This window comes from Vipera berus (genome assembly GCF_964194415.1).
Source record: "Vipera berus genome assembly, chromosome: Z".
Lineage (NCBI taxonomy): Eukaryota > Metazoa > Chordata > Lepidosauria > Squamata > Viperidae > Vipera > Vipera berus.
Genome location: NC_138205.1, coordinates 113509985 through 113532377, shown reverse-complemented (window position 1 = coordinate 113532377; position 22393 = coordinate 113509985). Strand labels below are relative to the sequence as shown.

The window sequence follows — 22393 nt, the reverse complement described above, 5'->3', positions numbered from 1 at the left end:
TTTTAAAATGGTGATGCTAAAAAATGCACCACTTTGAATTCTTTTTCCTATTCGTTTCTTTTCCTATAGATCAAGACAAAAAATAAAGAATATTCAGTGTCTTATTTATGGAAGTACATTCCATATACCATATATTTCATACATAGCCACCATTTCACAGAAAGATTCTACAATGGTTGAAAAATGTTTCCTATATCAAATGGATGACAATTAAAATATGTTCTGTATTAATATTAAGGAAAGGGAAAATCCTAGTGGAAAGAAGGAAGCAGATGATTTTAAGCTTTCTAGTTTGGGTGCTTAATTCAAATCTACCTCTGTTGTGTAAAGATAAAGAACCAAGGATAATGATATGCCTAGTGTTCTTGAAAAAAATAGCACTTATAGAATTTCCAGGATGTAACTGGTGCAAATTTCATGGTACTACTGAAGGATCTCTTATAAATAATTGATAGACAGACAGACACTGATTAGTGCCATTTTGCAAGTTTTTAATTGTATAGATAGGACTTATGTGGACGTTAAATAGCTGAGGCAGATGGGTTCTACAGTTCAATATATACCAAGGACATTGGGCTGAAGAGTTAAAATTACGCCTACAGGTGAAACTCGAAAAATTAGAATATTGTGCAAAAGTTCATTTATTTCAGTAATGCAACTTAAAAGGGGAAACTAATATATGAGATAGACTCATTACATGCAAAGCAGGATAGTTCAAGCCGTGATTTGTCATAATTGTGATGATTATGGCGTACAGCTCATGAAAACCCCAAATCCACAATCTCAGAAAATTAGAATATTACATGCAATCAATAAAACAAGGAGTGTACATAGAACAATATCAGACCTCTGAAAAGTATAAGCATGCATATGTACTCAGTACTTGGTTTGGCCCCCTTTTGCAGCAATTACGGCCTCAATGTAGCGTGGCATGGAAGCTATCAGCTTGTGGCACTGCTGAGGTGTTATGGAAGACCAGGATGCTTCAATAGCGGCCTTCAGCTCTTCTGCATTGTTCGGTCTCATGTCTCTCATCTTTCTCTTGGCAATGCCCCATAGATTCTCTATGGGGTTCAGGTCAGGCGAGTTTGCTGGCCAATCAAGCACAGTAATCCCACGGTCATTGAACCAGGTTTTGGTGCTTTTGGCAATGTGGGCAGGTGCCAAGTCCTGCTGGAAAATGAAGTCAGCATCCCCATAAAGCTCGTCTGCAGAAGGAAGCATGAAGTGCTCCAAAATCTCCTGGTAGACGGCTGCGTTGACCCTGGACTTAATGAAGCACAGTGGACCAACACCAGCAGATGACATGGCTCACCAAATCAACACAGACTGGAAACTTCACACTGGACTTCAAGCATCTTGCAGTGTGTGCCTCTCCATTCTTCCTCCAGACTCTGGGTCCTTGGTTTCCAAATGAGATGCAAAAGTTGCTCTCATCAGAAAAGAGGACTTTGGACCACTGAGCAACAGACCAGGTCTATTTTTCTTTAGCCCAGGTAAGATGCTTCTGACATTTGTTGTTCAGGAGCGGCTTGACAAGAGGAATATGACATTTGAAGCCCATGTCCAGGATCCGTCTGTGTGTGGTGGCTCTTGATGCAGACTCCAGCCTCAGTCCACTCCTTGTGAAAGTCCCCAACACTTTTGAACGGCCTTTTCCTGACAATCCTCTCCAGGCTGCGGTCATCCCGGCTGCTTGTGCACCTTTTTCTTCCACACTTTTCCCTTCCACATAACTTTCTATTAATGTGCTTTGATACAGCACTTTGGGAACATCCAACTTCTTTTGCAATTACCTTTTGAGGCTTTCCCTCCTTATGGAGGGTGTCAATGATGGTTTTCTGCACAAGTGTCAGGTCAGCAGTCTTCCCCATGATTGTGATTCCTACTGAACCAGACTGAGAGACCATTTAAAGGCTCAGGAACCCTTTGCAGATGTTATGGCTTAATTAGCTGATTAGAATGGGACACTTTGAGCCTAGAATATTGCACCTTTTCACAATATTCTAATTTTCTGAGATTGTGGATTTGGGGATTTCATGAGCTGTAAGCCATAATCATCACAATTATAACAAATCACGGCTTGAACTATCTTGCTTTGCATGTAATGAGTCTATCTCATATATTAGTTTCCCCTTTTAAGTTGCATTACTGAAATAAATGAACTTTTGCACAATATTCTAATTTTTTGAGTTTCACCTGTATTATGAATATAAATATAAATTATTTCACATCTTCTAAAATAGTTATCTACCACTGTATGAAGAATTGTTCTTCAGGTCAGTAGTTATATTATAGTATAATGAGCTCATACTAACAATTCCTATTATATTTAGGAAAACTTGGTTCAGTCATATTGACTTAGAGTCTCTTATTTAACTAGTGTGCCAGTTTTTACATAGTAGCCTTCCAAGTGAGAAACTTGGATGATATAAATACTTAGAGGCCAAAGCTGCATAAATGGTGATATTCCTCTTCCCTTCAGATGAATTAATTTAAATGGCTTTTCAATATGATAGTTGTTTATTTAGAAGATAACATAGCTTGAAGTATGAGGAAATATTTCAGACAGCTCACTGTAATGCAATTACTAGGCAAGCATATAATTTTTTTTACTCATACATATGTCAAACCTACTTCTCTGATGCAGACATATAAATCATGATCCAATTCCACCTGGGAGTGCAAATCTTAAGGCAGCTAGCAAAATTCTTCTACTCACATAGAATGGATTCACACACATACAAAGAGCAAAGTTTATTTATACAATGACACATAAGCACAGCAAAAGCAGGGCATGCCAGCTCTAATACATCACAGAATATCACAGCAGGGTTGTTTTTTTTCTTTTAAACTAGAGCACCTGACCTTTTCTTGCGGGATTAAGCATGCAACCATCAGCATAAGATGTAGAAATTAGGGCATAATGTCACTACAGAAAAGAAGAATGATGAGAGAAGAGAATAACAGCAACAATGACTTCTACTAGTATCAGCCAACAGCCTTTGCAAAAGTTGAAATTTAACTACTTGTTACTCCTATCAGGTGTGAATACAAAGGATAATTTTGATTAACAGAAATCAAGGCCATTTGAAAGCCAAAGGAGAAAATCAAGTAGCGCTTCAGAAAACAACAATAGTAATAATAGTTAGGTACTTAAGAAGGACTCAATAGGTGGTAAAAAATACCAAATCCAGTTGTGGAAGAACTGTATGACCAATCATCATAATACATTAAACCTGTGTACTGTCTGAGTCAAGAACACAAAATTATTGTGGGACAGAAAGAAAGTGAACTTCCTTCTTAGGGCACTTAATGCAGAGATTTTCAAAAATGTCTAAATCAAAGTGAAGCTGTACTTAGCATCTGAAGAACTTGAGACTCATCTACTTGACATCAGTAAAGCTTGAGTTACATGCTTCAAGTTGCAGTAGCATGTAAGAACTAATCTACACTGAGCTCATTTTAGATTGAAGCATAATGAAGCAGGTATCTCAGCTAGTGGCTTGCCCTATCCTACTAAGAGAGTCTGATTTGATATAGTAGTCATTGCCTTCAGCTGGTCTTTGGTGTCAGCTATTTCCTTCTCTCCTCTCCTCTCCTCTCCTCTCCTCTCCTCTCCTCTCCTCTCCTCTCCTGGAATTAAGGGACCAAGTTCCAAAGAAAGAACACACATTTCCTTTTCCTAGGAACACTTACAGTTAGTGCCTCCTAGTAATTTTGGAGAAGCATTTGCCAGATTACAAACCCCAACACACAAATTGGCACTCCCTAAAATAAACTATAAATTATTTAAAACACACAACAAAGTAGGGCTTTCATGAGTATAAGTAGTCTTCAACTTACAACTGCAACTAAGCCCAAAATTTGTTTCCAAGTGAAACATTTGTTAACTGAGTTTTGTCTCATTTTACAACTTTTCTGCCACATTTGATAAGTGAATCATTGCAGTTGTTCAGTTGGTAACATGGTTGTTAAGTAAATTTGGCTTCCCCATTGACTTTGCTTGTCAGAAGGCTGCAAAAGTTGATCACATGACCTTGGGATACTGCAACCATCATAAATATGAACCAATTATCAAACATCCAAATGTAAATCACGTGACTATAGGATGCTGCAACAGTCATAAGTGTGGAAAAATGTTAATAAGTCACATTTTTAAGTGCCATTGAGTTTGAATTGTCACTAAATGAACTGTTGTAAGTTGAGGTCCATCTGTATTACACTGAAGGAAAAGATGAATGCTTCAAAAGAGAAAGTATGAACATATCAACAATTTAAGATGACAATTAGGCATCCAAAAAGCTAAGAAGGCAACTGAGTAAGACTAGATTTGAGAAACACAAGCTCAAACTATGGTCATCACACCTAGAAATCTATATTCCTTTCTGCACCCTAGAAGATTTCACTCTAAATTGAGGGTTGGGGTGTGGCGGTGACCTTTCCCCTTCTGTTTCTTGGCCATTATTCCTTGGAAAAATTCAAAGCAATATTTTTTCCATGAAACTTATTTGTAGAGGACTGGTCCTTGGCTGCTGAATTGGCCAAATGACTCCAACAGTTAAGTTTACTAGAGATAGTAATAACTGACCTACAGTTCAGTTATGAGTTGTTCTGATGTATCAGGAATATCCATAAGCTTACATTGCTGCAGTTGCCCATTATGTACATAAACATGTACAAAAGAGCCATCTAGCCCACCATAATAATTAACATGTCCAGTTACATACTTTCTAGCAGCTCACAATACATATTCACAAGATGCAACAGCTTTTGAGTTTTCCTTTTCCTGAATTAGATTCACATGTATCTGACAAACAAGCTCTATTCATTTTGTATGGGCTAGCTGACAATCAGCAAACGTTGGATATTTTTCAGCTCTAATCCCAAGTGGTAACTGTGGTGGGTCACACCACAACTAAAGCATTCAATCAAATGTGGAAAAGGGAGGAATTCACTTAAAATGTAACACATATTTGAGTGTGTAAATGTATAGTGGAATTTTTTTTTGCTTCACTCCTCAAAAGATGATGTTTTCCTACTGGATATTATTTATGTAAGTTTCATTCTGGTATAAAGTTTCCTGACATGAGATCATTTCTCCAGTGGGAAACATGTTTAATGCATTTTATTTTCCTTCACTCACATCTATTGCTAGGCAAGAATTCAAGACTGCCTTAGAGAATTTTGAAACTTTGGGCGAAACCATTTACAGCTAGAATTTGGTATTACTTTAAACCAGGAATTTCCTAACTTGCTCTTTGGGGAATTCTGGTTTAGACCCCTGCTCTAAACCATATTTGGCTGTGCTGAACCAATTTCAGCTACTATTTCGAACAGGCTACAAGGTATTGCCCCACTCCCTGCCCATTAAGGAAACAAAAAACATTAACACAATTGAAAACTAAACTAAACAGGACAAATGACTTGCACATTCATTTCTTTCGCTAACATTTCAATGTTAAATATCCCAGTGTTTGTTTTTTCTCTATCAAAGGAGCATTTTAGACACAATTTTTTTAAAGCTTTGTAATCCATATTGAACTTTCATCTTACCAGCTATGATTTTTTTTAATGACTTATTTTTGGTCAAAGACAAAGCCAAGAAGGTGGCTTCTTTTTGGCAGTTTAGAGTTTGATCTAGACATGGAAGAAGAAGAAATCTTACCAGCTATGAAATTTTTTTCAGTCTTGAAATTGTTTTTAAGAACAAAATACATGTGTGTATATATGCTCACACATACAGAAACATGTGAATGACATCTGACTCAGCAGAGGATTTGGGCCTATACAAAGTATAATGTTGAGAATTCAGCGTGTATCATACCCTGAATCCAGTTAATTCTGTATTCAGTATCAAAAAGCAATTATGATATTAATGTATTATTCATTGGGTCTGAGGAATTATTCATTTGACAAACCACTATGGATATGTATGTTTTTTTATTGAAACAATAAATTGATTTTTGTTTTGAAAAAGAAGAAAACTACTAATATTGAGCGAAGAATCAAAGCTAATGCATTTTTATCCTAAACTTCCATCTAAAGACAATTCTACATTCATCTCCTAATAATAATGTAGAAGTATAGCAAACCTTTGTACTGGTTGAGAACTTAATAACTTTCATTTGCTGTGATAGGAATTTCCTGACCCCAGGAAATTTTTAGGAATAGGTTTCTTTGGCTGGAGAGAAGGTAAAAGTAGAGGCCATTATTTAGTTATAGGACATGTGTTTTGTGCAAAAAGCTCCATTCTGGCATTGCTAGAGGAATTGGAAAAAAATTCTTGCTGGAATTCCTGGAAAGATACTGTTAAGCCACCTCACACATAAGTAAGCTATCAAGAGCTGGCAAAGGGCAACATGTTAAAGACCCTACAAATGTCATTAGGTAGTACTTGTATATGTGGGGTAAGTCAGGTGACACCATTCAAGATCATTTTTCCCCCTGGACTGACGACAGGGATTTTTAAAGTGTTTTTAATTTTATTATTGGGGCTGCTAGTTTAATTCTTTTTTAACTTTTGTATTATTGTATTTTTTATTGTTGTTAGCCGCCCTGAGTCCTTCGGGAGATAGGGCAGCATATAAGTCCCAAAAATAAATAAATAAATAAATAATAAATAATTCTGCCTTGTATGGAGAGAAAGCTCTATCTTAAGAATTCTATTGCAGATCAATGCCATTTTAACAGTATAAGCCATTGGTCAGACTCTTGCAAACAACATGAATAAAGCAATTCATGTTTATAGTAATTTAAACCCTGGGCATCCTCTTAACTTAGACAAATCACTCATATTGCCATCACACTGATAGTTTTGTACTATTTTTGCCTGGTCTTATGCAATCCTGCATTGTTGAGGTCATTTTTGTGTTTGTTTTAAATCTACTTTGTTTTTAAGACGTTTAAATCATCAGATTTTAGTTAATGATCACAGTCCAAAAGCCCTATTTTCCGTACTTAGTCTCTACACATCTATTATTTTCAAGTTCCAATTATTAAATTTATGATGAGGTAAAAAGTTTACTGTAAATCAGTAATATTTGTAAATTAGCAAAGAGAATAAAATAAATCCATTAATATTGTTAGCAAAACTAGCACAGTAATGGAAAACTGCATATAATATAGGCTTTTCTAGTTCAAGGTACAGTCAGAGAAAGGGCATCTGGCTGTTCTATTCCTTCCTGAATTTATGAGCTATTTTGGATGAATATTTTCACTACAGTTTGTAATGCACACACAGCATAATTCCATGTTCAATGAAAATGCAAATGTAAACAAATCTCAGCACCATGATTGTTTTTCGACTGGGCTACATCCCTTAGGGGTTGGTCTGCATGTCTCTCTCTGTCAGGATGTTCAGCTTGCCCTATAGTAAATTCTGCCCTCAGACATAATCCCCAGCTGCTTACCTAATAAGGCAATGTATGAGCTGACTGGCTGGCTTATAGGTCATGCAATGTTTACCTCATAAGAAACTGACAGCCCACCTTTTCGCAGGCAGAGGGTGCTCAGCTATCCATTCTCAACGGTCACAGACAATTTGCTCTCAAGTCACAGAAAAATTTCAGATTAACAATGTGTGCTAGCAGTCTTGGGGAAAGACGCAACTGTGCAAATATTGTGAAACAGTGCAATTGTTTAAGAGGATGAAACAGGATTGCAAATACATTAATGCCCAAAAGAGAATAAATTATCCTCCTCTCCCAACAGTGCATGCTTTAAAAAGTGCAAGGCATTGGCTATTTATTTAGAAACGGATCCAATAGTTGCATTTGTATGTATACGTAGAAATGAAAACTGAAATATATCAAAGGCAAAATTAACATGGAAGTAATCCTGAAATAGCATTGATGCTGAATCTGCTATGAAAACTGTCCCTAAATCTTATGATCAACAGCAGGAAAGTCTTTAAAGAGTTTCTAGCTTGCTTTAGTAGGTCTTTTTCAAAACAGTTTATGAGATGAATGTAATATATAATAAAACTACAAAAAATATTGTAAAAATTTAGTCATTTTCAAAGGTTCTTTAACAGGACTATTACTTTAATTGCATTCTCTTGTAATTAAAGGGCATCTGGATAAGGATGTTTTAGATGCCTTTATCTGCATCTATTGGGGACCAAGAAAACAGAATCACATTTACTGTAGAAAGATACATTTTTAAAAATACCCACTCCTTTCACTCTAACCCAACTATGATTTCATCTTCTCTAGATCCACTGCATGGCCTTTCAGATAAGGGCCACATTCTGTCATTAGCTTACCTAGAATATGACTGCTTCCAAAGACATTTTAATTCTGCCAGCTGTCATCATCCCAAAAACTACTAATGTCTGCTTTGCAAGATCAGCAGTGAGAACACTCAATATATTTAGGATGGAGTAATGGCAAAAGCAGTTTGGCTTTCTATATTTGTCAGCAGTATGCCCTCCTGCAACTGTTAAAGAATAGGACCAGATTTTTTTTTTCCCCAGCACTTATCCTTACAGTCTGCTTCCTTCTTCTTTGGAGACTCGAACTTTTTTCATTATGATTGTTGGGTGGCAAGGGGAGGAATTTTAATACGGGTGGTCTTTGACTTACAACCATTAGTTCAGTGACTGTTTGATGTTACAATGGCACGTTAAAAAGTGACTTACAGCAGTTCTTCACACTTATGACCACAGCAGCATCCCCATAATTATGGGATCAAAATTTGGGTGCTTGGCAATCATATCTCCATTGCAGCATCTCAGGGTCATGTGATGGCCATGTGCGACCTTCCCAGCTTCTGACAATCACAGTCAATGCAAGAGAGTGGATTTGCTTAACTACTGCATATTCACTTAACAAATGCAGTGATTCACTTTAAAATAGTGGCAAAAAGGTCATAAAATTGGGCACAACTCAACAACTGCCTTAGCAATGGACATTCTGGTCCCAAATGTGGTTGTGAGGACTACTATAACCCATTCTACTCTTTTCCACTCCATGAGCAGCATGATGGCTAATCACCTAACAGCTGGGCCCTATTCAAACCTGACCTTTTTACACATATATGAAATTCAAATGTCATTCTAAAGTTTTTCTTAATTATATTAGAAATCTATATCTTTCTTTTAAACAAAAATATTTCTTTACAGTATAAATGTAAGAGATTACACAGTGAGACAGTCTGAAATAATACACGAAGGGATAGCCATTAGAGACTGAATACATCTAAAAAAAAGTCTTCATAACATTACAAAGAGTATTTGATGACAGAGACAATAATTCCCATTCCCAAACTTTTTTTTTAAATTGTTAGCCTTTGGAAACTTTTTTTGGCACAAACACTACTACAGTCATGAACACTGTTCATGATTTATATCAAGAATATACAGGTTTCAGTGGAGTAAGGAATTCAGCAGCAACTATTGTAGTGGCATTGGCCATAACCACAGACATGCAGAACAAATAGTAGAACACAGTGTAATGCACAATTTATTGCAACATCTTAGCCACCAGAGAACAGAAAGGCAAAAAACAAAATAGTGATTGTATCAGACCACATTACCCAATTATGGTACTAGAATAGTTATATTATTTGAGTAATCACAGGCCAATCTTTGACACTAACCTGGTAGAGATAAAATATATCTCACAGGGATGGAAACACGTACAGGTAATCCTTGACTTATGACCATAACTGACCCTAGCAATTACGATCGTAGGTCTTGTTAGCCATAAGATGGGTCATTACATGACCATACCTGATTTTACAATCTTTTTTTGCATTGGTTGTTAAGTGAACAGCATGGTAGTAAAATGAACACATGGCTATTAAGTGAATGTTACGGTCATTAAGCAAACACATTTTTTTTTACTACAGACTGTTTTTTCCAGAACTGGAAGTAAATATCAATTTCCAGAAAAAACATTGTAAATTGTGGTCACATGGGCTGACTGCCCCAAGTGCAGTCATGTGACCACAGAGAGGGGTGCAAACATCATAACTTTGGAACTGGTTCATAAGTAGCTTTTAGAGGATACATTGTAACTTCAAATGGTCACCAAGTCTCTTGCCCTTTGCATTTAGCCCAGGGTAAAATATAAGGTTGTTTTGCACATGAGAAACATACAGGTATGATTTCAGTTTAGGAATTTAACTGTGTGTGAATGTGTATGAAACAGTAAAACTGGAGTGCCTTATTGAGGTAGAATAGTCTCATCAGAATAATTTTATTACACAGATGTTCAATTTCCTTCTCATCTTTGGACAATAAAGCCATATTTAAATGATTTACTATGTGTGCAAACAATTCCTTTAGGATTTTGTTTTTCTGCCAAAATCCATTTCAATTAGTCATGACTTATCAAGGGAATATAATCATAAACTCTTGCATGGGACTCATGAGACCATAATATTCCATGTAACACATGTCTGCCCCAACCATTTACTCCTCACAGTACTAAAAATCAGAAAGGAGTTCTAAACCTAAATCCTATTTCTAACTTTACCGTGCAAGAGGGACAGAAACTGTTAAACCCCAAAGCACATTTATTGCATTTTTTTCTCCAAACAATTGTTCAAAGAAAACACATGAAACATGCTTAAAGGTTGCATCTGCTTTGCCTTAGTAATCAGTAACTCATGTAATTAGGTATTAACTCGTTTCCTTTATGACATATCAATATATTGAAATATAGTACATTCTTTTTCATTAGCCCAAAAGCAAGGGAGCTTTTATGCAGCACTTTTTCTCCCAAATTTATGTTAGTTGAAAGGTCTTAAGATCTTTTCTTCAGCCTTGCCCCCCCCAAATTTATAATGAAGTTTCTCAACTTTATCACTTTTAAAATGTGTGGACCTTAATTCACAAAATTATATAGCCAGCATGGTCTGACCAAAGGACAACAACAGAGTGTTTGGCATGATAATCAATCTATCAATTCTAAATAAGTAACAGGAGAAATATATGTTTTTATTACTAGCTTTTCTTCTCCAGGGAGAAGAATTGTCACCTGCTTTTAAATCAAGGTTCTGCATATTTTCGCCACTACAATATTTTGCTTTAAATGCACAGCTTTCTGAGTAATTTTAATGATTATAATTTACAGGTTTATACATAATCTGGTAATCTTTTAATTGCTATTTTAGGAAGATACATTGTGTTTATGAATCAGAAAATGGCAACTGCAAAATTATTGTATCAATATGAGATCTTCCACTTTTAAGTCTATTAATAAAATAAATCAATTGCTTCATATGCTTCCTAGAATTAAGTTGTCTTATGAAAAAGAAATTCAGCCCACCAGGTCACATAGCCAGTTTAGTGACTTTCAGATATAATGGACTACAACCCAAATATCATCGCTGAATGGTAAGAGGAAATTCTGGGTATTAAACCAAAACATTTGAAAGATACTAACTTTAAAAATGCTGCTCTATACTAGTTAACATCAGGTCTTCAAAGCCTCAGTTCAAAGTGTTCTTTCATTCAGTAGCATTTATTGAAAGATAGTTGTGAGAAAATATTGTCATTAAATTCAGAGGCCACCCAACTCTAGCATGACTCTGGAAACAGGATGCAATACAAGACAGTTTAAAGCAATGCAGTATAAAATGACATAGCACAACCTTCCATAGGCCTCTCATCCTATAAGCCTCTCATCTCTATCTCAAAGCCCCAGGGAAGAGCCAGGTTTTAAAAGCTTGTCTAAACAAAGCCAGGGTGGGGACTGTGCAGATCTTAAGCAGGATGTTGTTCTAGAGGGCAGGTGCTATTACAAAGAAGATGCACTTCTTTAGCCCCATTAGGCGATGCTGTTGAATTAATGGGGCCCAGAGCATGCCCAGTCACTTGGGATGGGCACAAATTAGAGAATAAAGATGTTGCATCAGACAAGTAGGCTATGAAGGTAGTCCTCAGCCTATAACCACAATTGGGACCAGAATTTCCATTGCTAAGCAAGGTGGCTGTTAAATGAGTCATGGCTGACTTTATAACCTTTTTTGCCATGGCTGTGAAGTAAATCACAGCAGTTGTTAAGTGAATGACACAATTGATAAGCAAATCTGGCTTCCCCCACTGTTTTTTGCAAATGGGGATTTGACACCAGGATACCACAAACATCATAAATACATTTTGATTACGTGACTAGGGGGAATCTTTGATGGTCATAAGTATGAGGACCAGTCATAAGTCAGTTTTCCAGTGCCAATGTAACTTCCAACGTCATTAAATGAATGGTTGTAAGTCAAGGACTATCTTTAAAGTGTTAATAAGCAACTTACCAGGAAGCCTGCCTGGTAATCAGTGCATCTTACAAAGCAGGGGTATTATGTGTGCATATAGCCATAACAACCTGTGTCACTGCATTCTGGACAAGCTGAAGCTTTCCAGTGGTCTTCAAGGGCAGCCCCATGTAGACTGAATTGCAGTAGTCTACACACAAGAGGATCATAGTATCAGTGACTGCCCTAAGGGCCTTCTGATTCAAGTGTGACCACAATCAGCTCATTAGATTAATCTGTTTGTTAATCTTGGCTTTCTTGGCCAAGCTGCCATCTGCTCCTTGAGTAAGAGCTAAGTATTCAAGAAGACATCCTGAATTGCACACTAAATGTAATGAGGGAAGTAGGATCCTGTTCCACTCTAATGATGCAAGCTTTTCGCTTATTTCATTATGTCATGGGTTGAACTGAGTCATTTCCTCCCCATCCATAGACCCTGGGATAAGATCTTGACAGCAAACTGATTTATTTACTGTTAAAGAAAATGCTGTTGTACCCCAAACCCATGTTTGCTCTGACACTGGGCTACATTTCCTTTTCATTTTTCTCTTGTAATATTCAGAAAAACATGTATGCAGAAATAGTAATCTTACTAATAAGGTACATACAGTTGTCATCTAACACAGCTCAGCAAACTTTTAAAATGGAAGCTAAAATAGTTAAAACAGGCCTAAAGGAACTAACCAAAGACAGGCAAACAGTCTGTGGCTCAAACTACAGCGAGATGTGGGCTAGTTCTCATATATAGCAGATGAAAAAGTATCAGAGAAAAAAAATTAATCCTTACTTATTTAGAAATGTTCAGGGCACAATAAATGGCTTCCACAGATACAGAAATACAGTTACTACTAATAATTTATATTGCTTATTTAAAAGATAATCTTAAAAACAGTATTAAAAATCCAACAGCAGAAACATCTAATGTATCAGCATTATACCATTGAAATCAACTACACTATTCAACATTATTTCAACCAAAACGATCCATTACATCGAACTGGAATGCACTACAAATTATTTAGAAGCCTAAACTGCTGTTGGGAAAGATTTTCAAAATTGGTGATCAGTCCAAAAACCCAGTCATTTGCATATTCAAATAATCCGATCTTGAAGGACGCTAATTGGAAATACTGAGTATCAGTGCATTTGGTAGACTATATTTTGATAATCCTATCTATACTAACATGATTCTATGTTCATCCAGATAGTATTACCAATTAAAAACAATATTCTGCAAAGGTACACATTAGATCTCACATGTTAGGGAGTAGAATGAAATTATTCCCATTCTTCATTTCTGATAAATAAATCAATTTAATATACCTAAAAGATAATTTTGTTCATATTTTCGGTTACGCAACTTTTAGTTTCTTTGAATATTAAGACTATTATCTATGTATACTTATTTTTAAATGAACACATTAAATTCAACTGAATGTTCTTTATTTTTCCTACAAGTACAAGGAGACCATTATATGGGGTAAGTGGCTTTCATTATTGTTTTTTTTCCTAATCTTCTTAAGAAACTCTGCTTCAAATGAATCTTCAAATCCTGAAACTTCAATATTTTACTTTCACTTGTGACTTCTTCAAAAATTCTATAGATGGTCCAATCCCTACAGTGTGTACTGCAGACTGGACTTCATTTTGGACAATCTTTCTTATCATAAGAATGTACCTCTAGCATGCAAACACTGAACATGTCATTCCAAAGTTGGTTTCTCAACAGTGTCATGTCTAGGCTACCAAATAGAGGTCTGCAACTTATCTTCTCCACTATAGTTGAAGAAAATATATTTTAAAACATCAGTATTCCAAAGTTTACTAATTTACAACTACTAGAGAGGAGTACAGAGAGCAAATCACTTGCATTCAGCCCATAGTTAATAAGATCCCCTTTCTACTTAAGGGCCTATGTTTGCTTGGGTTTCACTTGTGCTTTTATCAAAAAAAAAGAGCAATCGGCATGTGGAATTGTTTTCATAAATGGCATCTGGTGTTATACAGGCAAGTAAAGAAATTACCCTTTCAGCTGGCATCATGCTGCTTATCATGATTTTAAAAATAAATGTAATTTTCTAAAATACCATCTATCCATGAAATGAAGTATTTTGAAGCTGTAAAAAATTGAGCAAACAATTTTGTTAGATTTAAAGTGGACCCAATGGATTTGATTTTTGACTGGTTCACTGATTTCAAGTCATCTCTAGATATTACTCTTAATAAAAATAATTGCCTCTATGAAATATTCAAATTAGACTTCATCTTGGCTTCAAATGCTAATTAAACTAAGTTAAAGGACCATTAGACTTTTGTGATGTGATTAACATTTAAAAAAATCTCTAATTTAACTGAATGGATCTCCAAAGCCAAGCATTGTGAAGTGTGGGTAATCTTTGGATGGGAGACAATTAGGAAATGTGAGAATATGGAATTAAAAAAAGAAAATAAAAACCTGGAGAAACCAATAGGAGACATAAAAAGATGCGTGTAGTCTTGAGAAGTTTGCTTTTCATTTTTCCAAGGATTTTTTCTCTCAATATAATACATTATATACTTTTATTTATAGATCTTTGTGAGCCACTTACTTAATATACAATATGTGTATCTGGAGTACATGTATGTATGTATGTATGTATGTATGTATGTATGTATGTATTTCTTGAATTCCAAGTCATATTCTAAAGTTGAGAAAATAGCAAATTTCACTCTCCAATTATGTGGACTGCTTCATAGTCAGATTTAGAGGGTTTCAAAAGTATGATAAAAATATTTGTTAAAAATTGGATCAAAGAAATGTCTCCTCCAACCATTTTCTACAGATGCCTAAAATTAAAAGTTGGAATGCTTCAAGTGTATAAAACATCTGGATTTCAGACTACAGAAACATTGTGAATTGTTTTTAAGTTTGCTTGGCTCTTTTCTCCAAACCACAATGTCACTTTTATTATTTTCTTGTTTCTTTCCTGCCAGGATTACAGAAGCATTTCATCTTTGTTTATAATGCTTCTTAAATTACAAGAACATAGGACAGTCATTTTCATAAATTCCTTCCACATCCACAGCCAATGATTGGCTCACTCTGCTTCAAAAGGTAATTTATGCCAGATGTAAAAGATGTTATCTGAAATTAGACAACAAAAAGTATTGTTCTTATATGAATTGCTAACACAAAACAATGTTCTCATTTTTAACATGCTATTTAAACCAGAAGCAAACTTATACTCCAAACTTTCAACAAATTTGCAGGTATATATTTAATCGATCATAATCATACTTGCTAGTAGAATAATTTAAAATCAGGACAGAAGGGTTTGTCAATTCCTATGTAATCCTATCAGCTACAGCAAATTCCCCCTCTTTCGGATCCCAAACAGTTGATGGAAAGAAATTTTTTTTGATACAGCTTGCATGCCATGAATAAAATACTCTTATTCTCTCATTTATTGAAAGTGCTTAGAAATAATTTAGTTGTATCTAAGGAGTTATTGAAAAGACTTCAGATTTTGACTTGAAAAGGAAAAGAGCGCTCACCAAACTAATAGGATAGAAATCAAATAAGGTTGAAATTGTTGGATAAATTGCTATGAGTAAAGAGTTATTTTGAATTTGCTGACTGGATAGTTATGAAATTCTAAAGACTTATTGATCAGTGATGTCTCATCTGACCAAAAATTAATAAATAATAAAGTTTTTTCTTCATTTTGGATTATTTTCCCAATATTTCATCACTTTATTATTTATTTACTTACTTAATTTAATGCTTATGCTATCATACTCCCAATAACTCTGAGCGGGTCCCAGGAAAATATGAAAACTATAAAATGATAAAAATAAAGTAGCACTAAAAGAAGAAACACAAAAAACAAAGATGGCAGCAACAAAACACATACCCATTCTTGTCAAAATTTGGGTGAAGAGTCAAGTTTTCAGGGCCCTACAAACAAGGAGCTCCTAGGGTGGGGACCAATCAGATCTCAGGGAGACCTTATTCTAATGGCCAGGCAATGTGACAGAGAAACCATGCCTTTGGAGTCCCAATAAATGGCATTGTTTAATAAAAAAAACCTAGGAGTGTATCAATCCCATTGAACTGAATTGGTCAGGTTGATACAATATAATTGACACACAACTCTTCTGCAAGTCTGTGTCCTCCTGATGCTATTAGATATTCTGGTAGATATGTGGGGGTGTTGTGTTTTAGAAGGCATCAGAATGGGAACGTTTGCCACATCTTTTTAAAGTGAGAGACAATTTGTTGATATAACCCAAACAAGGACCATCAAACTGTTTTTCTTTTCAGTGATCTTTGAACTTTCAAACTTCAGTTGAACTTTGAAATTATGCCATTTCAAATGACGGATATGGTATATAGTACAAATTATTAACAGTCCCATCTATTATGACCAGCATACATTCATAACAATATTCTTCAGTGAACAAGACCACTGTTGACTTGCAAGACTGGTCACCTAAACCTTTTCAAGAGAGAGTGTAGATAGCCTACAGGCTATATGACCTCATGTGATCACTACCCCTGCACACAGAAAGTCAAGTTACATATGATATAGGTAGTTGCCACAACCTTCACTTTCAAAAGAGCTAAGAGGTAAAGTATATCATATGCTTGCATATTTTTACATGTGAAGGGCTCAATTATGCTTATCTTCTCATGTTGTCTACCATGTGAGAAAATATCTAAAAGAACCACAAGATTTTCACCAATGTTAAAATTCTACATTTGTCATACTGGGCCGAATAATGCTTATGTTTATTTATAATTTGTCATTTTATGGTACCCTATAAAGAGAATACTTAATATGAATTTGCTGGTAGAATAATTCCAGCTGCAGCTCACTGGCAAAGTAGTTTTTTTTTACTCTTCCTTTTTCTTGGGATGATTGAAAATTTAATTTAGTCTTATAGTCTGCAATTAGACTATAACAAGCCCTTCCCTCCAGGTCACTTGCACAAATTTAAAATTAGCAACTGAACTGAAATATGAGTCTTAAAAATATCCTGCTTAATCCCCTGCTAGATGTCAGGATGCTTAATGTGATAATATGTCTAATGTCTTTCCTCATTCTGCCTCCTTTGCTTGACCTGTCCCTTTTCTTTCCTTTTTTCACTTTCTTCCAAGTTTTCAAGCTTAAATCGACAACAGCATTCTTGGGACTGTTCTCCTCAGTCTCTTTTTCTGCCAATTCACATGGAAAATATAAGCTATCATCAACCAATTAACAGTAACAGAATATCAAGAATTGGAAGGGACCTTGGAGATCTAGTCCAACCCCTTTCTCAAGTAGGAAGCCCTACGCCATTTCAGACAAATGGTTGTACAGTTAAAAACCACCAGTGTTGGAGCACGCACAACTTCTGGAGGCAACTCTTTCCACTGATTAATTGTTCTGTCAGGAAATTTCTCCTTAGTTCTAGGTTGCTTCTCTCCTTCATTAGTTTCCATCTGTTGCTTCTTGTCCTGCTTTCAGGCGCTTTGGAGAATAGCCTGACTCTCTCTTCTTTGTGGCTACCCCTGAAATATTGGAGCACTGCTATCATATCACCCCTAGTCCTTTTTTCCATTAAACTAGACATACCCAATTCCTACAATTGTTTTGGTTTGTCGTACTGCTCTGCCATACGCTAAAAAATATGCCAGGAACTGGCCCATTCACAGCAACTGTTTAAATCTCTTGATACATTATTCTGTGAAATTCAGTAGATTGTAACAGCTTAGTAACACCACAGATATGTTTTAACATCATAGCTGAATACTTCAGGAAGCAACCAGATCATTTCCACTTTCAGAAAACCTCATGCATTCATCAGCTGCTCTACTATCTAAATGGATTTATTTTCTTCAGTAGTATCCATGATATCAAGACCTTAGGAGGGCTCTCAAGAAATTTCCCCATCATATCACACAATAAAGAAGTTTGCACTAGACAACAATGTACATTGAATTTTAACTATGAATGAGATCCACAGATTTAGAATAGTTTGCATCATACCACACATGTTCTTTAATTGGCCCAATCTGGGCTCATTAGTAAAGCTCAAATTTAATTAGAATTTAGAACTATCACAAAGATTGAAAGCTGCCGAGACTTATAAATATGAAATTTATAGCAAAATGATTCATGTTTGTTGTTTGCTTCAGCCACGGCAATGGAAAATTTTTCATGCCATGTAGCTTTCAAATCCAACACATGACTTAAGCTATGACTCAGCTGTCTGCCTGGTGCCACTATTTTATGAACTATGTCATATTTCTATCCTAAATACTTTCTCACCCAGTTTGATTAAACACTTTATCTATATATTTTCTTCTGGGCAATGTGCTCATGGCATCTTTCTTTTATCTCCAATCCAATAGTGAGACAGGTTTAAATTGTTCTTTAAATGTAGAGGTATTAAGGTAATCTCAGCTACAATCAAACCAGTGTTTTGTCTCTCTAAGAAACTGGACAAGACAGTACTACATGGGTCATCTATCAGATTTTATAGCTCTGGCTCACTGGTTAAAGATATTGAACTTGAAAGCTGATAGTCCCAAGTTTGAAACCTGAGCGCCATATGATGGACTGAGCTCGTAGGCTGCTCCAGCAAATGCGAATAGATAAATAGATATCATTTTGGTGGGAAGGTAACAGCATTCCATACACCTTGGCATATAGTCATGCTGGCCACATGACTATGGAAGTGTCTTCAGAAAATGTTGGCTCCCTTGGCTAAGAAATGGAGATGAGCACTGCCCCCTAGAGTCAGACATGGGGAAAACTTTACTTTTACTTCCATTTACACAAAGCTAAAATACAAAACTGTGCCACGATAGTTCCTGCCCTTCAATTCTCTCCCAAACTGAATGCATAGGAATCTGGAAAGTGGCATTTTTGCCTATCCAAAAAAAAAAAAAAGGAAAAGGAAAAGAGGAAGAAAGAAATCTTAAATAAGAGTATTGTCACTCAGCTCCCTTCTGACTCTGATCTGGGTTGTTTTGTTTGCTGAGCTTAGTTTATGAAGGTCTATGGTGCAGGACGGGGTCTAGAGTCTTGAAGCCTGATCCACCCTATTTTTTGTTGGAGTAGTGCAAAACATGGCAGACTATTTTCCCATGAGCTGGCACAACCAAAGAAATTAGGATACTTGGCAGCAAGTCAGAACACACACAATCTGAGCAAGATTGGATTCAGTGGGATGGCCAGTAAATAACATGCCAGTATAGTTTTCTGTAGACATAACAATGGTAGATAACTCTGTTACATAGCAATGGGAAAGGGTCCTGAATTTTATTTTCAGATTGCATTACTATACAATACAATGAATGTGAATATTGTGACTGGGATATAAGCAATGCTAATATTTCAAACCTTTGCAATACAGTTAATATTTTTATTGTTAATGATTAGCAGAAGAATGTTAATTATACAGTTAATCTGTGGTTATATTTTTATATTTTAACTAGAATGATTTTTTTTGTTCATGGAATGATTTTTTTTGTTCATGCTGCAGATATAAACATGGTTTAGTTTCTTTTTACAACTTTCAAATGTAGGCAATTATTTTAATTTTTTTTAAACTTACCTACTAGTTCAGGTCAAAGGAAGAAATTATACCCTTCAGTCTGACAAGAGGGTAGATTCATTGAAAGAAATGAAAACTTAGGGTTAGGATTCTTCATTGCCAACAACATTTCTGGAGGATGGGAGGTCAGAGATGCCACTACAGTGACACATTATCAAAGTTTATCTCCATGATAATTAATAAATAGCAACTAGTCACTTTGCACACATAACATTAACAAAATAAGCAAGCATTAACAGCACATTAGGAAAAAATGAAATAAATGCTTATGCTCTTTAGTTTCAGTTTTGAGAGAATAATCCCTCTCAGCAAAACTAAATCAATTATAAAATCAGTAGATCAGAAGGATCATGCTATGCAAGAATTTAAATGTGTTGACCTCTTTTAAACTTTTGATGTATGTTGTGTTTATGGAACAAGTGCAAACACCTATTTTTGTAGACCATGGCTCAAATATTTAATAACCAACATCTCAAGATGTTGGTTTAGAAATATGTTTAGAAAGACCTTCCAAACTGGGGGTCTCAAAATGGGTCCATCTTCAGTTCTTAAAATCCTTCAGCCAGCACAGCCAAGTAACCCATATGCTTATTAAATCACTTTTCATTAAACATTATCCATTCTCCACTATCAAACCAAAGTAGACATTCCCATTGTAATTCATCACATGTGAAAAACAGATGAGCAAATATCTGATGGCCAAATTCTGGTGGGAGAACCAGTTCCCATCAGGTTAGTGCCCAGTAATACTAGCTTCTAACAGCCTAGGCTCACTCAATCAGATAAAGGCAAGTTACAGTTTATGAAGTATTGCAGAACATGGTAATATTCATTATTTAGTTTATTATTATATATTATTACATTTTAACCTGCCTATCTAGAACCCTAATGACAAAAGGGGATAATGTTAGATGGGCTCCTATAGAAGGGATGCCAGAACTTGGGTGCAGAGTTAAAAGGCGGCTCAGCTTAGAATTCCTATGTAATCACAAGCAAACTAAATCCAAGCCGCCTGGAATGATTCTTATCTAAGCAAGTGCCAACTATTGGTTGAGAAGATTCTTGTGCTCAGGCTTTTAGCAATAAATCAGCTTAATTAAATCTTTACATTTGCACCTGATCTTTTGTGCTTGACAGCTCCCTAGATCATGTTTCAACCTTAACAACTTTACAATCTTAACAACTGTGGACTTCCACTCCCAGAATTCCCCAGATGCTGCAGTTGAGAAACAGTGCTTTGGAGTAATGAGTAATCAGCTTCTTCTTCTGCAAAGAAAACAGCAGATGTTTTATTTGTGTGCTATTCATGCTTATTGTTCTATGATATGAAACAGAATGTCCTAGTGCTTTTTCCCCTGATATGTAACATCTGGATTACAGGTGTAGCATACAGTTAACAATAAAATATTCTGATTATATGTCCCTTCAACCAGCTATGTATATCAAGAAGAGCTCTTCAAATATTGTTGAATCTTCTCATCCCAAGAATAAGTCTTTTCTATAAATATGCTTTAATACATGGAACCACATCAGTGCTTCTAATATATCTTTCCACTTTATGAAGCAAATTAATTTCTTTTCAGTTTGCTTTCAAATTTATTTGGCTTTGGGAAAGGAAATTATTTGTTTATCATTAGTTTCGATGACGGTTTGAAATTGTCATTTTCCCAGAAGAACAGTATTCAACAAACAATCCATCCATTCTTTAATGGCAAAGAGTGACATGAAGTTGTTGACTGATCACCCTATTAAGGCTCAATGCAACAGGGAACTTCTGTATGCAAGTAGCAATTGTCACTACAGAAACAGCTGCAATCCAAAATCCTCTCTTTTACTGGGCACTGGACCCAACAGTTGGAATAGACATTTGACACTAGCCTCCATGATCCTGTCTTCTGGGGAAAGTGGCAAGGTGAAAAGGATGCATTTATTTATATTTACATGTTAGATTTGTATCTTGACTTTCTTCTATGAGCTCTCCCTTCTTACTGTTGCTCCACTAGGAAGAGCAGATCAAGAAATCAACTCCACAAAAAGTGCAAAAACCTTTACTGCAATTGGCTATAAAAACAGAATCTTGCAACTCTGCTTTTGCTGTTCCCTTTCCTTATTCTTATAGTTCAATGAATTAGGGAGATGCCTATCTGATCCATTTCCAAACATGATCTGGGATGTTCTAGACTTAAAAAATGTTTTCCTCCTTGTTGCTTTGCCAGTAGAATTTCTGTACCTTCATCAAGGTCATTTTCCTTACGCTCTACACTTCTTACCAACAATAATCCTGTAGATAGTAAGAGAGTGAACTTGCATAGCATCACCAATTAAGGTATTGATTTAGGACTAGACAGACCTGGAGATCTAAACTAGGGTCTGCCTAGTGTGAAGGCAACATCTTAACTGCTTATAGCACACAGGTTCTGGCATCTGCCAACATAGAGACTAAACAAAAGGGTTCCAATTTGTAATCTTGAAGTCTCTCTGTGTGTATTTTTAAGGCGGCAGGGATTCCTTTGTCAGTGTGAAACTGATAGAAGATACAAGGCATTGAGTT

General features: G+C 35.8%; 1 protein-coding gene across 12 annotated transcripts in view; it reads right to left on the bottom strand.

Annotated features, from left to right (window-relative positions):
- The window catches only part of SVIL (supervillin), a 180487-nt gene that overhangs the window by 96315 nt on the left and 61779 nt on the right, over positions 1-22393 (bottom strand). The gene's annotated exons all lie outside the window — the stretch shown is intronic.